Genomic DNA, 22,036 nt, shown 5'->3' with positions numbered 1-22,036 from the left:
CCAAATTGGCTTACTTCTGAGATTGAAAAGGAGTACTATTAACAATTATATGTTGACAACTACTATTAGCCAGGACTGTGAGGGAAATTTATAAGGAGTGCAAAGGGAATTATTTTAATGTGTTCTATATAATTTTGCATGCTCTTCTTTACTTATTCCTGCCTTTCTTGAAGCAGAGAAAATAAAATATTTAGGTTGAATAAAGGTAACATTTTGATTCAAATAGTGAAGTTGCAGGTTTTTCTTTTTATATGTAAAACAGCAAATAGGAGGGCTCAAATTTGGCCAGAAATTCTAAGAAAGACAATTATACAAAATCCAACAAACTCACTGAAATATGCAGTTCAGTACCTTGTCTTGCTTACCTCTCCATGAAAGGTCAAAAGTACCTCCTCCTGTGATATGTCTGCAATCCCTGAAAGATTGATTAAATTTCTATATAATACAGAACTGCTGAATCTAGTGAACCATAACTTATGTAATTTGTATTATACTTTATCAGTCACCTTTTAAAAGTGTTGAAGAATGAAACTTTCCCTTGTAGGCAATAGAAACCTGAGAAATACTTTATAGGAAATTTAGTAGTTTATTTGACTTAATGATCTCAAGGGTAGTATGGATTTCTTAAAGGGATTTAAATGTAAACATTGACTAATTTAGGTCTTTAAATTTTGAAAGGGAAAAGTCTGAGAATAAAGAAGATGGATTTTATGTTACATGGGAAAGAATGAAAAAAATAATCTTTTTACATATGGTGAAAGAGTGCCTAAAGAGATATTTGAAAACTTCCCTTGCTAACTCTTAATTCAAAAAGTAAGGTATGGTATAAGTTATAGAAACCTATCTACTCTTGGAAAATTTTATAGTATCTTGAGTTACTCTTAAATATGACCTATTCTTTTAGCAAGAGAGTTGAGAGTTTAAAGGCCAAGTGTATTACTCCTAGACATGTAGAGAATTTCCTCTTTTTCATTTTCTACCCAGCCCCCTCCTCATCATCCTTGCCTCAATTCCTAATTTTTTTAAAAAAAATTTTTTCTTAAAGATTTTATTTATTTATTGAGAGATACACACAGAGGGAGAGAGAGGCAGAGACACAGGCAAAGGGAGAGGCAGGCTCCCTGCTAGGAGCCTGATGTGGGACTTGATCCCAGATCCCAGAATCATGCCCTGAGCTGACGGCAGGCGCTCAACCACTAAGCCATCCAGGCACCCCCTCAATTCCTAATTCTCAACTCATTTTAAAGCGTGACATGGGGAAATACCCACAGAATATATAATCTCCAAATAAGTCTAGGAGATAGACCATCTTACATGTCCACTGAAGGCCTTAGGCAGATTAGCATGATCCTCATGTCCTTGAGTAACAGAGCTCAGAGCTCCTTGAAAGCTATAGAACTGTCCCTAGAGAACTCTGGGATGGAAGTCTGCAGTAAAAGAACTAACCTCTGAGAACATTGGGGTGGGGGTGCATGTAACAACACTCTGCTCGCTGAATGTAAAATCTAAACTCCTTAAGATGGTCTTCAAAGCCCTTCATCATTCACCCCATTTTCCTCTTCAACCCCATTTCTATAATATTTTCTACCATGGGTGTTTTTGTATTTGTAGAGTTTGCCATGCTTCCTTTATTCCTAAGCATTTTAAAGATTTTAAACCTATATCCTCTGCTTCTGATTTCCCCCACCTTCAATTGTCTTCCCTTGGTTAAATCTTATTCATTTCTCACCAGTTCAAGCATCTTTTCCCAAGGAAAGTCTTTTCTGACTAGGTCAACTCCACATTTTCTAACTGTATTAGTGTTCTATTGCTGTAAAACAAATCACTACAAATTTAGCTTCTTGACAGAACATAAGTTTATTATCTCACAGGTTTTTCTTGTTTTTGTTTTGTTTGGTTTGGTTAGGAGTGTGCATATAGCTTAGGTAGATATTCTTACTCATGTCTAATAAGGCTACAATCAAAGGATTGCCTGGGCTGCTATTCTTATCTGAGACCCACAGTCTTCTTTTAGGTTCACTGGTTGTTGGTAGAATTTATTTCGTTGAGGTTGTATGATTAAGAGTCCCCCTTTCCTGCTAGCTGTACATCGGGGACTACACTAAGCTCCTAGAGGCTCTCTACAGTTCTTTGTCACATGTGTCTCATAGGGAATTCATAATTTGACTGCTTGTTTTTTTCCCAGGTCAAAAGGAATGCATCTTTCTGATATTTCCTTTTTTAATTTTTAAAGTCCCCTCTGATTAAGTCAGGCCCACCCACACAACCCAGGTAATCTCTTTCTGATGAGCTCAAAGTCAGCTGAATAGTAACCTAATCACAGGAGTGATACCCCATTATATTTACACATTCTGCCTTTCTCATAAGAGAAAGGGATTATACAGGGCATATATACCAGGGGACATAAGTCTTGGGGGGCTAATTTAGAATTCTCTGCCTACTTCAAAGCTTTCTCATGCCATTTCCCTTTTCTCTTTTATCATAAAACACAGTTCAACTGTACATTTAATTGTTAGTCTTCTCTACTAGCATATAAGCTTCATGAAAGCAGGGAGTACTGTTCAGAGAGTTTCTCTTTGCTCATTGTTGTATCCTTGGATATTAGCACAACATTTAGCACAGTATAGATGCTCAACAAATACTTAAATAAATGAGTGACTTTTATTGATTGAATGAATGGATGAATGAAAGTTTTACCATGATTATCTGGCACGAGGTAGGTATTCTTAGGTCTAGTCATTCCCTAATGATTATGCACTAAAAGATGACAGCTTAATACCAGATATTAGGTCTCTATCCTGAGGTCACTAAAAGGACTGAAACTAAAAGAAGAAATGGCTCCTTAGCTCCCAAGACAAAGACTATTTATATTGCAAGATTGCCTGGCATTAAGTATAGTGCTTTTCTCTTAGAATAACTTTCAGAATCTGAACTTTTATCAACCCTTTTATAGAGGGACTACAATGAACCTGCCTCTGCAAGCCAGGTTACATAAGCTGAGAGGCTAGGTTGACCCCTTGGTAGACTCAGGTCTTAAATAAAGCCCAGGGGATTCTGGTGAGGGCAGTATAAAAACACAAACTGTGTGTGTGTGTCTGTGTGTATGTGTATGAATTTTGTGTTTATGAAACTAAATATTATTGATTATAGGGAAGATGGAAGAGGTCTCCTTTGATAGAGCCCTGCTTTCTCTTGCTCTTAATTTCCTGTAAAGGCAGTAGCTCAGTCAATATGTCCCAGGTGTCCTAGGAGAATATAGAATCATAGGCATAAATTCAGGGAAGTTACAGCAAAACTTTAGAATTCTACACACTTATAGGTAAGGAGGGCATGTCTCTCTGAAGTCGGGTGGCAGATCATATCTTTAATCTTGATAAATTCTTTCCTTAGTATCTGTATTTGTTAGAGTTCTCCAGAGAAACTGAACCAATAAGATGAAAAAATTATATTTATACATATTTGTATGTCTTTCATATATCTACTTATTTCATATACATTACATATTGTATGTGTATAAAAACATATTTAAGGAATTAGCTCACATGATTGGGGAGGCTTGGGAAGTCTGAAGTCGGTTGAGAGGGGCCAGATTGAAGGAAGAGTTGCTGTTTGAGTAGGTAGGCAATTTGCTATACAATCAGGAAGAGATGAAGTTACAGCTGAAGTCTGAAAGCAGTTTGCTGGAGAATTCCCTCTTGCTTTGGTGAAATCAGTCTTTTGCTGTATTTATGCCTTAACTGATTAGATGACGCCCATTCACATGATGTAATGCAATTGGCTTTACATAAAGTCCATGAATTTAAATATAAACCTCATACAAAAATGCTGCACAGACTGAGCGACACATGCAGTTATAGTGATGAAAGTCTAAGGTCAACAAGAGATATTGGTCAACCTGGTTCAGTGTCACAGATGAAGTGCTCCCATGGAACTTCTAGGTTCCTTTTTGACTTCTCAGCCATTAGACCTATCTTGTATTTCTTTCCCATACTCATTACTTCGATTTACTTTTTCCTGATGCTGTAGAATGCCTTTTTTCTACCACCAGGTGAAAACTCTGTCTCTTTGGCAGATGATGAATATCTTCTGAAAGTTGAAGATAATTATAGTAGAAAAGTGACTTTTTACAGCTTTAAATTTGAATAAATTCAAGCCTGTAGAAAGTTAGAAGAATACAACCAATACTTTCTACATTTCATCTAGATTCACTACGTATAATATTTCCCCATTTTGATGTCTGTTTATTCATATGTACATATATGTGTATTTTGCTGAAAAAATTGAAAGCTAGCTGCAGATTCTTCATCCCTAAGTGCTATAGCCTCTGTCCTGTAGACATACTTTCTTCTATTTAACCATGGCACTGTTATCATGCCCAAGAAATTTTATACTGATGCAATATTATCTAATATATAGCCTGTATTCAAATTCCCATTGCCTCAATAATGTCCTTTATAGATTAAAAAATTAGTTGAAATATAATTAACAGTGTAATGTTAGTGTCAGGTGTTCAGTGTAATGATTCAACAATGCTACACATTACTCAGTGCTTACCAGGTAAGTGTACTCTTAATCCCCTTCACCTATTATACCTATCCTCCCACCCATCTCCCTTTTGGTAACCATCAGTTTGTTCTCAATAGTTAAGAGTCTGTTTTTTGGGTTGTCTCTTTTTTTCTTTGCTCATTTGTTTTTGTTTCTTAAATTCCACATATGAGTGAAATTATTTAGTATTTATCATTTGGTATTTTTCTGACTTATTTCACTTAGCATCATACTCTCTAGATCCATCCATGTTGTTGCAAATGGCAGATTTCATTTTTTTTTATGGCTGAGTACTATTCCATTATATGTATATACCACTTCTTTATCCATTCATCTATTAACACTTGGACTGTTTCTATAATTTGGCTAAGTAATGCTGCAATAAGCATAGGGTGTATATATCTTTTCAAAGTACTGTTTTCATATTCTTTGGGTAACTACCTAGTGGAATTATAGGATCATATGGTAGTACTATTTTTAACTTTTTGAGGAACCTCCATAATGTTTTCTACAGTGGTTGCATCAGTTTGCTTTCCTGCCAGCAGTGCACAAGGGTTCATTTTTTCCCACATCCTCGCCAATACTTACTGTTTCTTGCATTTTTAATTTTAGCCATTCTGACAAATGTGAGGTGATATCCTGTTGTGGTTTTGATTTGTATTTTCTTGATGAGTGATGTTAAGCATCTTTTCATGTGTCTATTGGTCATTTATACATATTCTTTGGAGAAATGTCTGTTCATGTCTTATGCTCATATTTTCTTAAATTGGATAATTCTGTTTTTTGGTGTTGAGTTGTATAAGTTCTTTATATATGTTGTATGCTAACCCTTTATCAGCTATGTCATTTGCAAATATCCTCTCCCATCCACTAGGTCTTTTAGATTTGCTGACTATTACTATTTTGTTGTGAAGAAGCTTTTATTTTTTATGTAGTCCCAATAGTTTATTTTTGCTTTGTTTCTCTTGCCTCAGGAAACATCTCTAGAAAAATGTTATTATAGCCAATGTCAGAGAATTTACTGCTGTACTCTCCTCTGGATTTTTATGGTTTCAGGTCTCACATTTAGGTCCTAAATAATTTTATTTTTGTGTATGGTGTTTAAAAAGTGGTATGGTTTTATTCTTTTGCATAGCTTTCTAATTTTCCCAATAGCATTTGTTGAAAAAAACTATCTTTCCCATTGGGTATTCTTTCCCATTTTGTTGAGGATTAATGGTCTATATAATTGTGGGTTTATTTATGAGCTCTCTATTCTGTTCTATTGATCTATGTGTCTACTTTCATACAGTACTACACTGTTTTGATTACTAGAGCTTTGTAATATATTTTGAAATCTGGGATTGTGATACTTCCAGTTTTCTTTTCCTTTTTCTTTTCCAGTTTTCTTTTCCATTTTTAGAATGCTTTTCTATTTGGGGTCGTTTGCAGTTCCATAAATATTTTAGAACTATTTGTTCTAGTTCTGTGAAAAAATGCTATTGGTAGTTTGATAGGAATTGCATTAAATCTGTACATTCCTTTGGGTAGTGTGGACATTTTAACAGTGCTTATTTTCTCAGTCCATGATAAGGGAATGTCTTTCCATTTGTTTTTGTCATCTTCAGTTTCTTTCATCAATGTTTTATAGCTTTCAGACTGCAGGTCTTCCACCTCCTTGGTTAAGTTTATTCATAAATATTTTATTCTTTTTGGTACAATTATAAATGGGATTGTTTCCTTAAATTCTCTTTCTGCTACTTCTTTATTAGTATATAGAAATGCAACAGATTTCTGTATATCAATTTTGTAACCCGTGACCTTATTAGATTCATTTATCAGTCCTAGTAGTTTTTTGGTGGAATCTTTAAGATTTTCAATATATAGTGTCATATCATCTGCAAATAGTGAAATTTTTACTTCTTTTTTACCAATTTGCATGCCTTTTATTTAGTTTTCTTGTCTTATTGCTGAGGCTAGGACCTCTATTATTGTGTTGAATAAAAGTTGTGAGAGTGGGCTTCCTTGTTTCATTTCTGGTCTTATGGGAAAAGGTCTCAGTTTGTCACCATTGAATATGATGTTATCTGTGGGTTTTCATAGATGGTCTTTATTATGTTTAGGTATATTCCCTCCAGCCCTACTTTTTGAGTTTTTGTTTAAAATCACGAATGGATATTGTACTTCACCAGATCCTTTTTCTTCACCTATTGAAATGATCTTATGATTTTTATTTCTTCTCTTGTAGATATAATGTATCACGGTGACTGATTTCTGAATATTGAAGTACCCTTATATCCTAGGAATAAATCGCACTTGATCATGATGAATGATTCTTTTAATGTATTGTTGGAACAGTTTGCTAATATTTTGTTGAGGATTTTTGCATCTATGTTTATCACAGATATGGGCTTGTAGTTCTCTTTTTTATAGTGTTTCTGGTTATAGTATCAGGATAATGCTGGCCTCATAGAATGAATTTGGAAGCTTTCCTTCCTCTTCTATTTCTTGGATTAGTTTGAGAATAATGGGAATTAACTTTTCATTAATGTTTGAGAGAATTCACCTATGAAACAGTCTGTTCCTGGACTTCTGTGTTGGAAGTTTTTTGATTACTGGTTCCATTTTATTGCTGGTATTTGATTTGTTCAGATCTTCTTCTTCCTGACTCAGTTTTGTGAGATTATATGTTTCTAGAAATGTATCCATTTCATCTAGGTTATTAAATTTGTTGGCATATAATTTTTTATAATATTCTCTTACAATTCTTTATATTTCTTTGGTGTTGGTTGTTATTTTTTCTCTTTCATTTCTGATTTTGTTTATTTGAGTCAACTCTCTCTCTTTTATGAGTTTAGCTAAAAGTTCATCAATTTTGTTGACCTTTTCAAAGAACCAGCTCCTGGTTTCAATGATCCATTCTATTGTCTTTGCAGTTTCCTTTTTTTTAATTTATTTTTTATTGGTGTTCAATTTACTAACATACAGAATAACCCCCAGTGCCCGTCACCCAATCACTCCCACCCCCCGCCCTCCTCCCCTTCTACCACCCCTAGTTCGTTTCCCAGAGTTAGTAGTCTTTACGTTCTGTCTCCCTTTCTGATATTTCCCACACATTTCTTCTCCCTTCCCTTATATTCCTTTTCACTATTATTTATATTCCCCAAATGAATGAGAACATATAATGTTTGTCCTTCTCCGACTGACTTCCTTCACTCAGCATAATAACCTCCAGTTCCATCCACGTCGAAGCAAATGGTGGGTATTTGTCATTTCTAATAGCTGAGTAGTATTCCATTGTATACATAAACCACATCTTCTTTATCCACTCATGTTTCGATGGACACCGAGGCTCCTTCCACAGTTTGGCTGTGGACATTGCTGCTATAAACATCGGGGTGCAGGTGTCCCTGTGTTTCATTGCATCTGTATCTTTGGGGTAAATCCCCAACAGTGCAATTGCTGGGTCGTAGGGCAGGTCTATTTTTAACTCTTTGAGGAACCTCCACACAGTTTTCCAGAGTGGCTGCAGCAGTTCACATTCCCACCAACAGTGTAAGAGGGTTCCCTTTTCTCCGCATCCTCTCCCACATTTGTTGTTTCCTGCCTTGTTAATTTTCCCCATTCTCACTGGTGTGAGGTGGTATCTCATTGTGGTTTTGATTTGTATTTCCCTGATGGCAAGTGATGCAGAGCATTTTCTCATGTGCATGTTGGCCATGTGTATGTCTTCCTCTGTGAGATTTCTCTTCATGTCTCTTGCCCATTTCATGATTGGATTGTTTGTTTCTTTGGTGTTGAGTTTAAGAAGTTCTTTATAGATCTTGGAAACTAGCCCTTTATCTGATATGTCATTTGCAAATATCTTCTCCCATTCTGTAGGTTGTCTTTTAGTTTTGTTGACTGTATCCTTTGCTGTGCAAAAGCTTCTTATCTTGATGAAGTCCCAATAGTTCATTTTTGCTTTTGTTTCTTTTGCCTTCGTGGATGTATCTTGCAAGAAGTTAGGTGGCCGAGTTCAAAAAGGGTGTTGCCTGTGTTCTTCTCTAGGATTTTGATGGAATCTTGTATCACATTTAGATCTTTAATCCATTTTGAGTTTATCTTTGTGTATGGTGAAAGAGAGTGGTCTAGTTTCATTCTTCTGCATGTGGCTGTCCAATTTTCCCAGCACCATTTATTGAAGAGACTGTCTTTCTTCCAATGGATAGTCTTTCCTCCTTTGTCGAATATTAGTTGACCATAAAGTTCAGGGTCCACTTCTGGGTTCTCTATTCTGTTCCATTGATCTATGTATCTGTTTTTGTGCCAGTACCACACTGTCTTGATGACCACAGCTTTGTAGTACAACCTAAAATCTGGCATTGTGATGCCCCCAGATATGGTTTTCTTTTTTAAAATTCTCCTGGCTATTCGGGGTCTTTTCTGATTCCACACAAATCTTAAAATAATTTGTTCTAACTCTCTGAAGAAAGTCCATGGTATTTTGATAGGGATTGCATTAAACGTGTATATTGCCCTGGGTAACATCGACATTTTCACAATATTAATTCTGCCAATCCATCAGCATGGAATATTTTTCCATCTTTTTGTGTCTTCCTCAATTTCTTTCAGAAGTGTTCTATAGTTTTTAGGGTATAGATCCTTTACATCTTTGGTTAGGTTTATTCCTAGGTATCTTATGCTTTTGGGTACAATTGTAAATGGGATTGACTCCTTAATTTCTCTTTCTTCAGCCTCATTGTTAGTGTATAGAAATGCCACTGATTTCTGGATTTTGTATCCTGCCACGCTATCAAATTGCTGTATGAGTTCTAGCAATCTTGGGGTGGAGATTTTTGGGTTTTCTATGTAGAGTATCATGTCATCGGCGAAGAGAGAGAGTTTGACTTCTTCTTTGCCAATTTGAATGCCTTTAATGTCTTTTTGTTGTCTGATTGCTGAGGCTAGGACTTCTAGTACTATGTTGAATAGCAGTGGTGAGAGTGGACATCCCTGTCTTGTTCCTGATCTTAGGGGAAAGGCTCCCAGTGCTTCCCCATTGAGAATTATATTTGCGGTGGGCTTTTCGCAGATGGCTTTTAAGATGTCGAGGAATGTTCCCTCTTTCCCTACACTCTGAAGAGTTTTGATCAGAAATGGATGCTGTATTTTGTCAAATGCTTTCTCTGCATCTAATGAGAGGATCATATGGTTCTTGGTTTTTCTCTTGCTGATATGATGAATCACATTGATTGTTTTATGGGTGTTGAACCAGCCTTGTGTCCCAGGGATAAATCCTACTTGGTCATGGTGAATAATTTTCTTAATGTGCTGTTGGATCCTATTGGCTAGTATCTTGTTGAGAATTTTTGCATCCATGTTCATCAGGGATATTGGTCTGTAATTCTCCTTTTTGGTGGGGTCTTTGTCTGGTTTTGGAATTAAGGTGATGCTGGCCTCATAGAATGAATTTGCAAGTACTCCATCTCTTTCTATCTTTCCAAACAGCTTTAGGAGAATAGGTATGGTTTCTTCTTTAAACGTTTGATAGAATTCCCCTGGGAAGCCATCTGGCCCTGGACTCTTGTGTCTTAGGAGGTTTTTGATGACTGCTTCAATTTCCTCCCTGGTTATTGGCCTGTTCAGGTTTTCTATTTCTTCCTGTTCCAGTTTTGGTAGTTTGTGGCTTTCCAGGAATGCGTCCATTTCTTCTAGATTGCCTAATTTATTGGCGTATAGCTGTTCATAATATGTTTTTAAAATCGTTTGTATTTCCTTGGTGTTGGTAGTGATCTCTCCTTTCTCATTCATGATTTTATTAATTTGAGTCTTCTCTCTCTTCTTTTTAATAAGGCTGGCTAATGGTTTATCTATCTTATTAATTCTTTCCAAGAACCAACTCCTGGTTCTATTGATCTGTTCCACAGTTCTTCTGGTCTTGATTTCATTGAGTTCTGCTCGAATCTTTATTAACTCTCTTCTTCTGCTGGGTGTAGGATCTATCTGCTGTTTTTTCTCTAGCTCCTTTATGTGTAAGGTTAGCTTTTGTATTTGAGTTCTTTCCAGTTTTTGAATGGATGCTTGTATTGCGATGTATTTCCCCCTCAGGACTGCTTTTGCTGCATCCCAAAGATTTTGAACGGTTGGATCTTCATTCTCATTAGTTTTCATGAATCTTTTTAATTCTTCCTTAATTTCCTGGTTGACCCTTTCATCTTTTAGCAGGATGGTCCTTAACCTCCACGTGTTTGAGGTCCTTCCAAACTTCTTGTTGTGATTTAGTTCTAATTTCAAGGCATCATGGTCAGAATATGCAGGGGACGATCCCAATCTTTTGGTATCGGTTCAGACCCGATTTGTGACCCAGGATGTGGTCTATTCTGGAGAAAGTTCCATGTGCACTTGAGAAGAATGTGTATTCAGTTGAGTTTGGATGTAAAGTTCTTTTTTTTTTTTTAAGATTTTATTTATTCATTCACGAGAATACACAGAGAGGAGAGAGAGAAGCAGAGACACAGGCAGAGGGAGAAGCAGGCTCCATGCAGGGAGCCTGATGTGGGACTCGATCCCAGGACTCCAGGATCACACCCTGGGCTGAAGGCAGGTGCGAAACCGCTGAGCCACTGGGGCTGCCCCTGGATGTAAAGTTCTGTAGATATCTGTGAAATCCATCTGGTCCAGTGTATCATTTAAAGCTCTTGTTTCTTTGGAGATGTTGTGCTTAGAAGACCTATCGAGTATAGAAAGAGCTAGATTGAAGTCACCAAGTATAAGTGTATTATTATCTAAGTATTTCTTCACTTTGCTTATTGATTTATATATTTGGCAGCTCCCACATTCGGGGCATATATATTGAGGATTGTTAAGTCCTCTTGTTGGATAGATCCTTTAAGTATGATATAGTGTCCCTCTTCATCTCTCACTACAGTCTTCGGGGTAAATTTTAGTTTATCTGATATAAGGATGGCTACCCCTGCTTTCTTTTGAGGACCATTCGAATGGTAAATGGTTCTCCAACCTTTTATTTTCAGGCTGTAGGTGTCCTTCTGTCTAAAATGAGTCTCTTGTAGACAGCAAATAGATGGATCCTGCTTTTTTATCCAGTCTGAAACCCTGTGCCTTTTGATGGGGTCATTAAGCCCGTTCACGTTCAGAGTTACTATTGAGAGATAGGAGTTTAGTGTCATCATGATGACATCTATTCAGTCCTTGTTTTTGTGGATTGTTCCACTGAACTTCTTCTTAAAGGGGAATTTTAAGAGTCCCCCTTAAAATTTCTTGCAGAGCTGGTTTGGAGGCCACATATTCTTTTAGTTGCTGCCTGTCTTGGAAGCTCTTTATCTCTCCTTCCATTTTGAATGAGAGCCTTGCTGGATAAAGTATTCTTGGTTGCATGTTCTTCTCATTTAGGACCCTGAATATATCCTGCCAGCCCTTTCTGGCCTGCCAGGTCTCTGTGGAGAGGTCTGCTGTTACCCTGATACTCCTCCCCATAAAAGTCAGGGATTTCTTGTCTCTTGCTGCTTTAAGGATCTTCTCTTTATCTCTGGAATTTGCAAGCTTCACTATTAAATGTCGAGGTGTTGAACAGTTTTTATTGATTTTAGGGGGGGATCTCTCTATTTCCTGGATCTGAATGCCTGTTTCCCTTCCCAGATTAGGAAAGTTTTCAGCTAGAATTTGTTGAAATACATATTCTGGCCCTCTGTCCCTTTCGGCGCCCTCGGGAACACCAATTAAACGTAGGTTTTTCTTCCTCAGGCTGTCGTTTATTTCCCTTAATCTATCTTCATGGTCTTTTAGTTGTTTGTCTCTTTTTTCCTCAGTTTCCCTCTTTGCCATCAACTTGTCTTCTATGTCACTCACTCGTTCTTCCACCTCGTTAACCCTCGTCGTTAGGACTTCTAGTTTGGATTGCATCTCATTCAATTGATTTTTAATTTCTGCCCGATTAGCTCTAAATTCTGCAGTCATGAAGTCTCTTGAGTTCTTTATGCTTTTTTCTAGAGCCACCAGTAGCTGTATAATAGTGCTTCTGAATTGGCTTCTGACATTGAATTGTAATCCAGATTTTGTAACTCAGTGGGAGAGAGGACTGTTTCTGATTCTTTCTTTTGAGGTCAGGTTTTCCTTCTAGTCATTTTGCTCAGTGCAGAGTGGCCAAAAGCAAGTTGTATTGGGAAAAGGAGAAAAAGAGAGGAGAGAAAGAAGGAAAGAAAAGAGAAAGAGGGAAAAAAAAGGAAGAAAAAAAAGAAGAAAAAGATAAAGAAAAAGAAAGAAAGGAAAAAAGGGTGGGGGAAGGAGACAAATCAAAAAGCAAAGCAAAGCAAAGCAAAACAAAACAAAACAAAACCAAACCAAACCAAACCACGGGGGATCCCTGGGTGGCGCAGCGCTTTGGCGCCTGCCTTTGGCCCACGGCGCGATCCTGGAGACCCGGGATCGAATCCCACATCGGGCTCTCGGTGCATGGAGCCTGCTTCTCCCTCTGCCGGTGTCTCTGCCTCTCTCTCTCTCTCTCTCTCTCTCTGTGACTATCATAAATAAATAAAAAATTAAAAAAAAAAAAAAAAACCAAACCACGGGGGAGTATCTTCTGATTCTGTATACTTTAAGTCCCTTGACTTCCGCTGGAACTTGTCCGTCTAGCTGGTCTTCTGGGGGAGGGGCCTGTTGTGCTGATTTTCAGGTGTTAGCACTTGGGGGAGCTGCTCTGCCCCTGCCTGGTGCAGGGCTCAGTGGGGGTTGTTTACCCCGTGAGGCCGCAGGAGCAACAGCCCCAGTGGCGGGGCCAGCTCTGGAAACCTGGATTCAGCCCCCGCAGGAACTCCGGAGCTCTCCGTCTGCAGGGCCTGGAGGCTCCGGGGCGGGGCCGCTGATCTACTCAGCTCGGGGCAGGAGCGTCCTTGCTGTCCTGGGCCCTCCCGGCCTCTGCCTGTCCCGGGGGGAGGCCGGATCCTGGGATGTGTCCCGGCGCCCTGTGCTCCCGGGCCTGCGCTGGTGGATTCACGCTCCCAACCCACAGCCCCCTCCGCGGAGCCGCCCCCGAGCCCCCCCGAGCTGCTCCCGCCCCGCAGCCCCCTCCGCGGAGCCGCCGCCCGAGCCCCCCCCCCCCCTCCGAGCTGCTCCCGGAGCCGCGCAGCCCCCACCGCACGGAGCCTCTTCCTCTGCCCGAGGCCCCCCGAGCTGCTCCCGCCCCGCAGCCCCCTCCGCGGAGCCGCCGCCCGAGCCCCTCCGAGCTGCTCCGGGTCCCGCCGTGCGCGCTGCAGCCCTTAGGGAGCTCGGCGCACTCTCCCGGGGCGCAGGTGTCTGTTACTGTCCCCCGGAGCCCGAGGGCATCCCCGCCCTCCTGGGTCCTGCTCCATCTCCCCGCGAGCCCCTTTCCGCCCGGGAAGGTCGGTGCAGCTCCTGCTCCTCCGGGACGGGGCTCTCCTGTCCTGGGGACACTCGCCCCGGCCTCAGCCCGGCTCCTCGCGGGGCCCCTCCCCCTTGGAGGCCTTTGTTTCTTTATTTCTTTTTCCCCGTCTTCCTACCTTGATAGAAGCGCGAACTCTTCTCACTGTGGCATTCCAGCTGTTCTCTCTTTAATTCTCAGGCCGAATTCATAGATTTTCAGGATAATTTGAAGGTTTTCTAGGTAATTTGGTGGGGACAGGTGACTCGGAGACCCTACTCTTCCGCCGTCTTGCCCCTCCCCCCCTCTTTGCAGTTTCTATTTCAATTATTTCTGCTCTGATCTTTATTATTGCCTTCCTTCTACTGCTTTGGTGTTTTGTTTGTTCTTCTTTTTCTAACTCCTTAGGTATAAAGTGAAGATGTTTATCTGAGATTTTTCTTGCTTTTTGAGGTAGGTCTGTATTGCTAATAAACTTCAGTCTAAGAATACCTTTTGCTGCATCCCAAAGATTTTGGACCATTGTGTTTTCATTTTCATTTGTCTCCATGAATTTTGTGATTTTTCTCTTTGATTTCTTGGTTGACACACTCATTATTTAGTTGCATGTTATTTAAATTCATTTATTCGTGTTCTCTCCAGATTTTTTCTTTTTCTTGATTTCTAGTTTTCAAGCATTGTGGTCAGAAAAGATGCTATGGTAGGACTTCAGTCTTTTTGAGTTTCTTGAGACTTGTTTTATGGCCTAATATGTGATCTATTCTGGAGCAAGTTCCATATGCACTTGAAAAATATGTATATTCCAGAGTTTTAGGGTGGAATGTTCTGAACATATCTGTTTGATCCATTTGGTCCTATGTATCATTCAAAGCCATTGTTTTCTTGTTGATTTTCTATTTGGATGATCTATTCATTGATGTCAGTAGGGTGATAAAGTTCCCTACTATTTTTGTATGACTATCAATCACATCTTTATGTTTGTTATTAGCTGCTTTGTGTGTTTGGGTGCTCCCTTGTTGGTTGCAAAAGGTTTATAATTATTATATGTTCTAGTTGTACTATTCCCCTTATGAATATACAGTGTCCTTCTTTGTCCCTTGGTATCATCTATGTTTTAAAATCTATTTTGTCTGATAAAAGTATTGCTACCTTGGCTTTCTTATCACATCCATTTGCATAATTGATAAATGCTTTTCAATCTGCATGTGTGTTTAGATCTGAAATGAATGTTTTGTAGGCAGCATTACATGGGTTTTGCTTTTTTATCCTATGCTATCCTTTTTTATCACCCTCTTTCTTCTGGTTGAAATATTTGGTCCACTTACCTTCAGAGTAATTATTAATAGGTATGTACTTATTGTCACTTTATTACTTGTTTTATTGCTGTTTTTCTAGTTCTTATCTCTTCTGCTCTTTTCTCTCACAGTTTGCTGACTTTCTTTAGTGACATAATTAGATTCCTTTCTCTTTATTTTTTGCATATCTATTACCAGTTCTTGATTTATGGTTACTATTACGTTTGTATATAACATTGTGTGCATAAAGTAGTCTATATTAACTTGATGGTCTCTTGAGTTTGAACTCATTCTTTATTCCACCCTCACCCCTACATTTTAGGTATATGGTTTCCTACTTTACATCCTTTTATTTTGTCAATCCCTTGACTAATTTTTATAGATAAACTTACTTTTATTCTTGTGTTTCTTTTTCTTACTTTTCTTACTTCTACTTATAATCTTTCCTTTCCACTCAGAGTCCCTTTTAACATTTTTTGTAGGGTAGGTTAGTGGTGATGAATTTCTTTAAATTTGTTTGTCTGGGAAGTTCCTTTCTCTCCTGTTCTGAATGGTAGCCTTCTTGGATAGTGTAGTCTTGGCTGAAAGTTTTTTCCCTTCAGTACTCTGAATATATCATGCCACTCTCTTCTGGCGTGTAAAATTCCTGCTGAAAAATCAGTTGATAGCCTTATGGAGTTTCCCCTTGTATGTAACTGTTTTCTTTTCTCTTGCTGCTTTTAAAATGCTCTTTAAATAACCACTTTTTGGCATTTTAATTGTATGTGTCTTGGTGTGGACCTCCTTGGAGTGATTTTGTTGGTCGTTCTTTGTGTATACTGGATCTGGATTTCTGTTTCCTTCCTCAGATTCAGAAAGTTTTCAACTATTATTTCTTCAAATAAATTTTCTTCCCCTCTCCACCCCCTTTTCTGGGATCCCTATAATGTTAATGTAATTGTGCTTAATGGTGTCACCAAGTTCCTAAGTCTATTTTCATTTTTTTTATCATTTTTTCTCTCTCCTGTTCAACTTGACTACTTTCCATTACTCTTTCATCCAGGTTACTGTTCATTCTTCTTCCTCTTTTCTACTATTTATTCCATCTAATGTATTTTTAATTTCAGTTACTAAGTTCTTCATCTTTAATTTTAGTTATTGAGTTCTTCATCTTCAACTGAAACAGTTATTTCATTTTTTTTTTTTTGGTTTTCTATCTCTTTTTAAGGGGCTTATTGAGGTCTTCTTTTCTCAAGTTCTATGAATATTTTTGTAAACATTAAATTCTCTATTAGGCACATTATTTATCTTTGTTTTGTTTAGCTCTCGCTGTGATTCTTTTTCCGTTTTTTTTTTTTTTTTCATTTTGGACATATTTCTCTCTTCATTTTGTGTAACTCTCTGTGTCTGTTTTTATGTGTTGGGAAAGTCAGGTATGTCTCCTGTTCTTGAAAGTAATGACCTTATGAAGAAGACATCCTATGGTGCCCTGTAGGGCAATGCCCCCTGTTCACTAGAATCTGGCACTTCAATGATGTCTCCTATGTGTGTTGTGTGCCTCACTGTTGTGACTGAGCCACTTTTGCCTTCAGTCCAGTTATCTGGAATGGCTTCCTTTGCCTGTTATGGTCAGGGGTTGGTCCCTGTGTTATTTAGTGGACCAATAGGTGCTGCCTTGTTCTTAAGTTGAGTCAGACCAAGAACTTGTCAGATAGAGGAGCATTGAACTGTAGGGCACTTTCCCTCTGTTGTCCCCTGAGAAGATTTTGTTGGTGGGTGGGACTTGTGGTCTGACCAGATGTCAGCCCTCAGGGCTGGGGCTGTAGTTGTACTGGTCTGTATAGTTATCTTGTCCTCTCCGCAGGGCAGGAGTCACTTTGGAGTAGTGCTGGCCTCTACTGGGGCAACGTGCACACTGTTAGACTTGTGTTACTGCTTTGGTTGGGCTCTGGCCAAAGGCATATTAGAGGAGGCAGTTCTACAGAAGAAAGTGGTACAGATAATGGGAGAAAAAGTCATTGCCAGGCTTGGATGGAGGGAACATTTCTGCAGAAGAATGCTGAGTTGAGGTGTGCTCTTAGCAAGCTTAGTGGAGAGTGTTATGCTATGCTGGTTTCTGCAGGTATCTGTGTGTCTAGTCTTGAGGGTGAGGGAGGGGAACAGTGCCTGCCAGGTTTTTTTGTTGTTCTCGGAGATGACCTCCCTGTCCTTCCAGCACCTATTCTGAGATTAGTAAATAAATCTACTTCCCATATACTCCAGGCATTTTTCAAAATGCTTCTTCTTTGCTATTTCTCCCAGGGCTATCTGTTCTGTCTCTTTAAGGTCAGGGATTGAGTACCCTGTAGCCTTCCTATCTCTCACAGAGCCCAGCTGGATGATTTTTAAAGTTACAAGTGTCAAGCCTTGTTGATTGTAAGAACTCAAAAAATTATGACCCTCTGATTTTCAAAGCTGAGTGTTATGGGGATTCATCTCCCCCATGTGGTTTCCCCATACCTGGAGTGCTTGTATGAGGATTTGTTTATTTTCCCTCTCTGTACCTGTGTGGTCCCTTCCTCTCTCAATCTGATCAGTCTGTTTAGCACATGACTGCATCTCCTCTCCTCATACTCTCCTCATACTCGCTTCAGTGTGGCCTCTTCTCTACATTTAGCTATAGAGAGTCTGTTCTACTGGTCTTCAGATCATTTTCTGGGTTATTTACACTGATGTATGTGTTATCTAATTTTATCCATGGAACAAGGTGGCCTTAGGGTCTTTCTACCCCACCATCTTCCCCAGAAGTCTAAGGTGGCTCAATTTTGTTCTCTATAGATGTTTTTTATGGTTACTTTTAAAATATCCAATTTTGTGGAACAGTTAGGAATAAATCTAGGAACAGAAGATTTCTAGTGTATCTTGGGAAAAATGTGTAGGGCGATATATTTGTGAGGTCTTTAAAAAAAAGTAGTTGTTTTCAACTTTCTACCAATGGGAAAACACAACTATCAGTCAAGAATATGTAAGAAGGTCTGGATACCATAGTAATGGCTTTTACTTAATGGGGTTAGAGTGAATTTTCATTTTTAGTTAAAAGTGCATTTTTGCTTATTGGATGCTAGCTTTCATATTTAAATTGCATTCCTACTTGATCTTTTGACCAAAGCAGCAAGAGGCAAGTTAAAAAAATCTATTCCTCTTAATTTAAAGGCAGTGATTAAAGGAGATTCAAAGCTTTAAAACTGTTGTGAGTAGTCTACTTAAGAAAATAAACACTAATTGAAAGGACTAATCAAAAGCTCATCATCCTGAAGGGCACTTGGACAGTTCACAAGTGTGCGGCTTAGGTAGACAAGGTGCTCTTATGAGGACCTCGTCATTCTAAGTACAGAGACCTTAAAGTATGCATTATCTGATTCCCCCTATAAAGTGCCTATTTATGATGTGAAATTATATCTTCCATTAACTTCCTTCATAACTTTGCAGATAGTTTATAGAAATAACCCATCTTCAATCAGTAATAAAAATCTTACATTTTATGACATTTCCTTCAAGAAAGTCTTCCTTTATGAAAGACAGAGAGAGAGAGAGAGAGAGAGAGAGAGAGAGAAAGGAAAGCAGAGGGAGAAGTAGGCTCCATGCAAGGAGCCCAATATGGGATTTGATCCCAGGACTCCAGGATCACGCCTTGGGCCAAAGGCAGGTGCTAAACCACTGAGCCACCCAGGGATCCCTGTCACATAGTCTTTACAAATATTTGGGCAAATAAGTTATCATTGCCAATAAAGTTGTTCTCTTTAAACATACCTGAATAATTAAACATGTTCCCATTTATTACACTCACAAGGAATTTTTCCTGTCCTAGTAGTGCAGCCTTCTTGGCTTAAACCATTTCCTCATGGACTTAACAAAAATATAAAGATGAAAAAAAACATTTGAAGATGTTTTTTCAGATAATTGTAGATGATTCAGACAATTTCCTAGGAAATAAAACTTCCTATAAATGGAGTTTTCCCCTTACCAGACTATAAATCAATACTTGTTGGCTCTAATGATGAATTGGTGATAAAGAAAATCTATCAACTGTTATCTGATGAGAAGATCACTGTTGGGTTGATAGTGGGGAATGGGGGTTTACTGATTATCTGGGAAGCTTGTTGTTGAGAATGCTGCTATCAGTGGAATTTTGTTGGTCATTACAAGTGCAATGTGCAAAATAGGGTAAATTGAGCAAGGTTGGAATGCAATTCAGCTACATAGTCCAAACACTCTGATATGGATGTTTAAAAAATCTTATGAAAAAAATTTATAATCAGTCTGCATATAAGTGTTGCAAAATTTGGTATCAGGAGGAATTTAGTTTCCTTCACTGGATGCTAAATCATCCATTTATAGCTGCTTTCGTGTTGCCTTCTGGTTTGGCACATACATTTGCCTTTTTCCTATTATCATATTGAATTCAATATAAGAATGCAACTTTCTTACTTTTCAAATTTAAATATACAAATACTTCAAGTTCAAATTCTCAAATACATAGGCCATTAAATTTTTCAAAGGTGTTGCTACAGTCTGATGCTTGATAGAAAAGGAATCCAAAGAATGGGAATTCATCTTTAAACCTCATTATGGTAAACTTTTAAGAAGGTGTAATCAAATTCTTTCATTTTATCAAATTCTCCATAATGAATTCTAAGCTGAATATAGAATTGCTGCCATTATGTATCTTGTGGAAATACATCTCATAAGATTTTATGACCATTATTTTCAGTTTTCCCTATCTATTTGCAGGGAGATTTATACCATCTTGATCCCTGCAACTAACTACGTCATGATTTTTTTTTAATGCCTTCCTGTCTCCACACCTCTCAGTGAGCACATTGCATAACAGTGGAATTTATTAGAAGATGTAGGATTTGGTTCTTTTCTGAGTGGCCATCTCCAGGCCATCTTTAAATAGGACACCACAGTGACTTAAGTGGAGCTTTAGAAGGCCCTTCTAAGATTGTCCTAAGGTTATTCTAAAGTCATCTTTTAGGTTGGATTATATAAAGGTAATACCTTATAGATAAAAATAATATTATCCAATTGGCACACTTTTGAGAGTGAAAGAAGGGACTATTAATAATTAAGATAACAAGTATAACCAATACTGTCCAGGCAAAGCCGAGTGTGTGATCACCCAGTAGTAATAGTACCTACTATGTAGAGTTCTTGTTAAGATTCAATGGCAAAAAACAAACAAACAAACAAACAAACAAAAAGATTCAATGGCAAAGTGCATGCAAAAAACTTAGCTGTCATGTGGGAAACATCCAATAAGTGGTAGCTGTTCATATTAGTGTTATTTTTCATGCCTCCTACTTTGGGCAACAAAGCGATGAACTCATAGTGACTTGTTCATTCTTTTTCTTTTACTAGATGATGCTAGGTCTAGCAATGAAGTAATGAGTTTAATTATATAATCATGCCAAAGCCCTTTGAGAGGGAAGGGAACTTTTTATCTATTTAATTATGCCTGCTATAGTGATTATCCACCAAAAGAAGGGAAACTTGTCTTAAAATTTGAAAGTACCCCCCCCGCCACACATTTCTTCTCCCTTCCCTTATATTCCCTTTCACTATTATTTATATTCCCCAAATGAATGAGAACATATAATGTTTGTCCTTCTCCGATTGACTTACTTCACTCAGCATAATACCCTCCAGTTCCATCCACGTTGAAGCAAATGGTGGGTATTTGTCATTTCTAATGGCTGAGTAGTGTGGTGGTGGGGGTGAATGGGTGACGGGCACTGAAGGGGGGCACTTGACAGGATGAGCACTGGGTGTTATTCTGTATGTTGGCAAATTGAACACCAATAAAAAATAAATTTATTAAAAAAATTTGAAAGTACCAAAAAAAAAAAGTAAATAAAATTTAAAAGTACCAGGCACCATATCCTGTCTTCTCCACATACCCAGCTCCCTTGACTTGCACAGTAACTATGACACTGAACTGTGTCATAGGTCTTGGGCCTACTGGGGCAGAAAATATTGGGGAGTAACTAATTTATTAGATTAATAGTTTTTTGAAGCAGTTTTTTTCCTATCATTTCCTATATTTATCACAGTACCTAGCACATAGTAGGAACTACTAATATCAATCTCAACCTCAATATATACTATATAACTTCCATAAATATTTATTAAATTAATGAAAGTATGAATAAGTGGATTTTAGCAGCTAAAAATCAGTATTATGCAGTAGTGGCCTATCGTGTTATTCTATAACTAATGTTCTACCATTGGGAACTTTTCTGAGCTCCAGTTAGAACTTGTAGGATCATAGAATCAAGGAATTTAGGGATTTCATAGCTGCAGTTTGTGACAAGTTTGGAGCTGTTGGCTAGTTAGACTGGTTTACTGTTTTAACTTATTGTAAAAGAAAAAAAATCAATTGAACTAATTTCCAATATTCTCTGTGAGGCTCCCTGATTTATACCCTACAAATTTCAAACTTGAAAGTGTCATGTATGAACTTAAATACAGTTTGCGATATCAATTGTTTGTTGTTTATTAGGATTTAGCATTTTTGTTGAAGTACACATTTTTTAATCTATGAAAACGGAAAATATCAATTTTATGTATCACTTCCATAGTACAGAATTGTAAAGTTCTCATATTAATGTAGTCATCTGGCACTTGCTATTCTCTTAGAGCTGGACTTGGGGCACTATACAGATACATTTCCCTTTTTCTATTATCCCTCATGTCATATATAGTTGGTGCAAGTTATTTAAAATGGACTTTGCAGGATGCCTTGGTTAATGGGATTAATGCTTTTAATGACAAGGAAAATATGCATTGCATCCTTTGCAAAACCTCTTTATGGATGGTGTGT

At 38.2% G+C, this 22,036-nt stretch overlaps 1 protein-coding gene and 1 long non-coding RNA gene across 4 annotated transcripts in view; one reads left to right on the top strand and one right to left on the bottom strand.

The window, feature by feature from the left end:
* LOC140636612 (uncharacterized) overlaps positions 1 to 1,419 on the bottom strand; it is a 38,299-nt gene extending 36,880 nt beyond the window's left edge. For all 3 annotated transcript variants that reach the window (XR_012033834.1, XR_012033835.1, XR_012033836.1), the window contains exons 1-2: positions 1,315 to 1,419; positions 366 to 415 (exon numbers count right to left, since the gene is read on the bottom strand). This is a non-coding gene — a long non-coding RNA (uncharacterized lncRNA). The remainder of the gene's footprint in view (positions 1 to 365; positions 416 to 1,314) is intronic.
* LOC140636377 (uncharacterized) overlaps positions 1 to 22,036 on the top strand; it is a 499,328-nt gene that overhangs the window by 228,302 nt on the left and 248,990 nt on the right. The gene's annotated exons all lie outside the window — the stretch shown is intronic.

This window comes from Canis lupus, chromosome 7 (genome assembly GCF_048164855.1).
Source record: "Canis lupus baileyi chromosome 7, mCanLup2.hap1, whole genome shotgun sequence".
NCBI lineage: Eukaryota > Metazoa > Chordata > Mammalia > Carnivora > Canidae > Canis > Canis lupus.
Note: the sequence above shows the minus strand (reverse complement) of the source record. Positions and strands in the feature narration are given on the sequence as shown.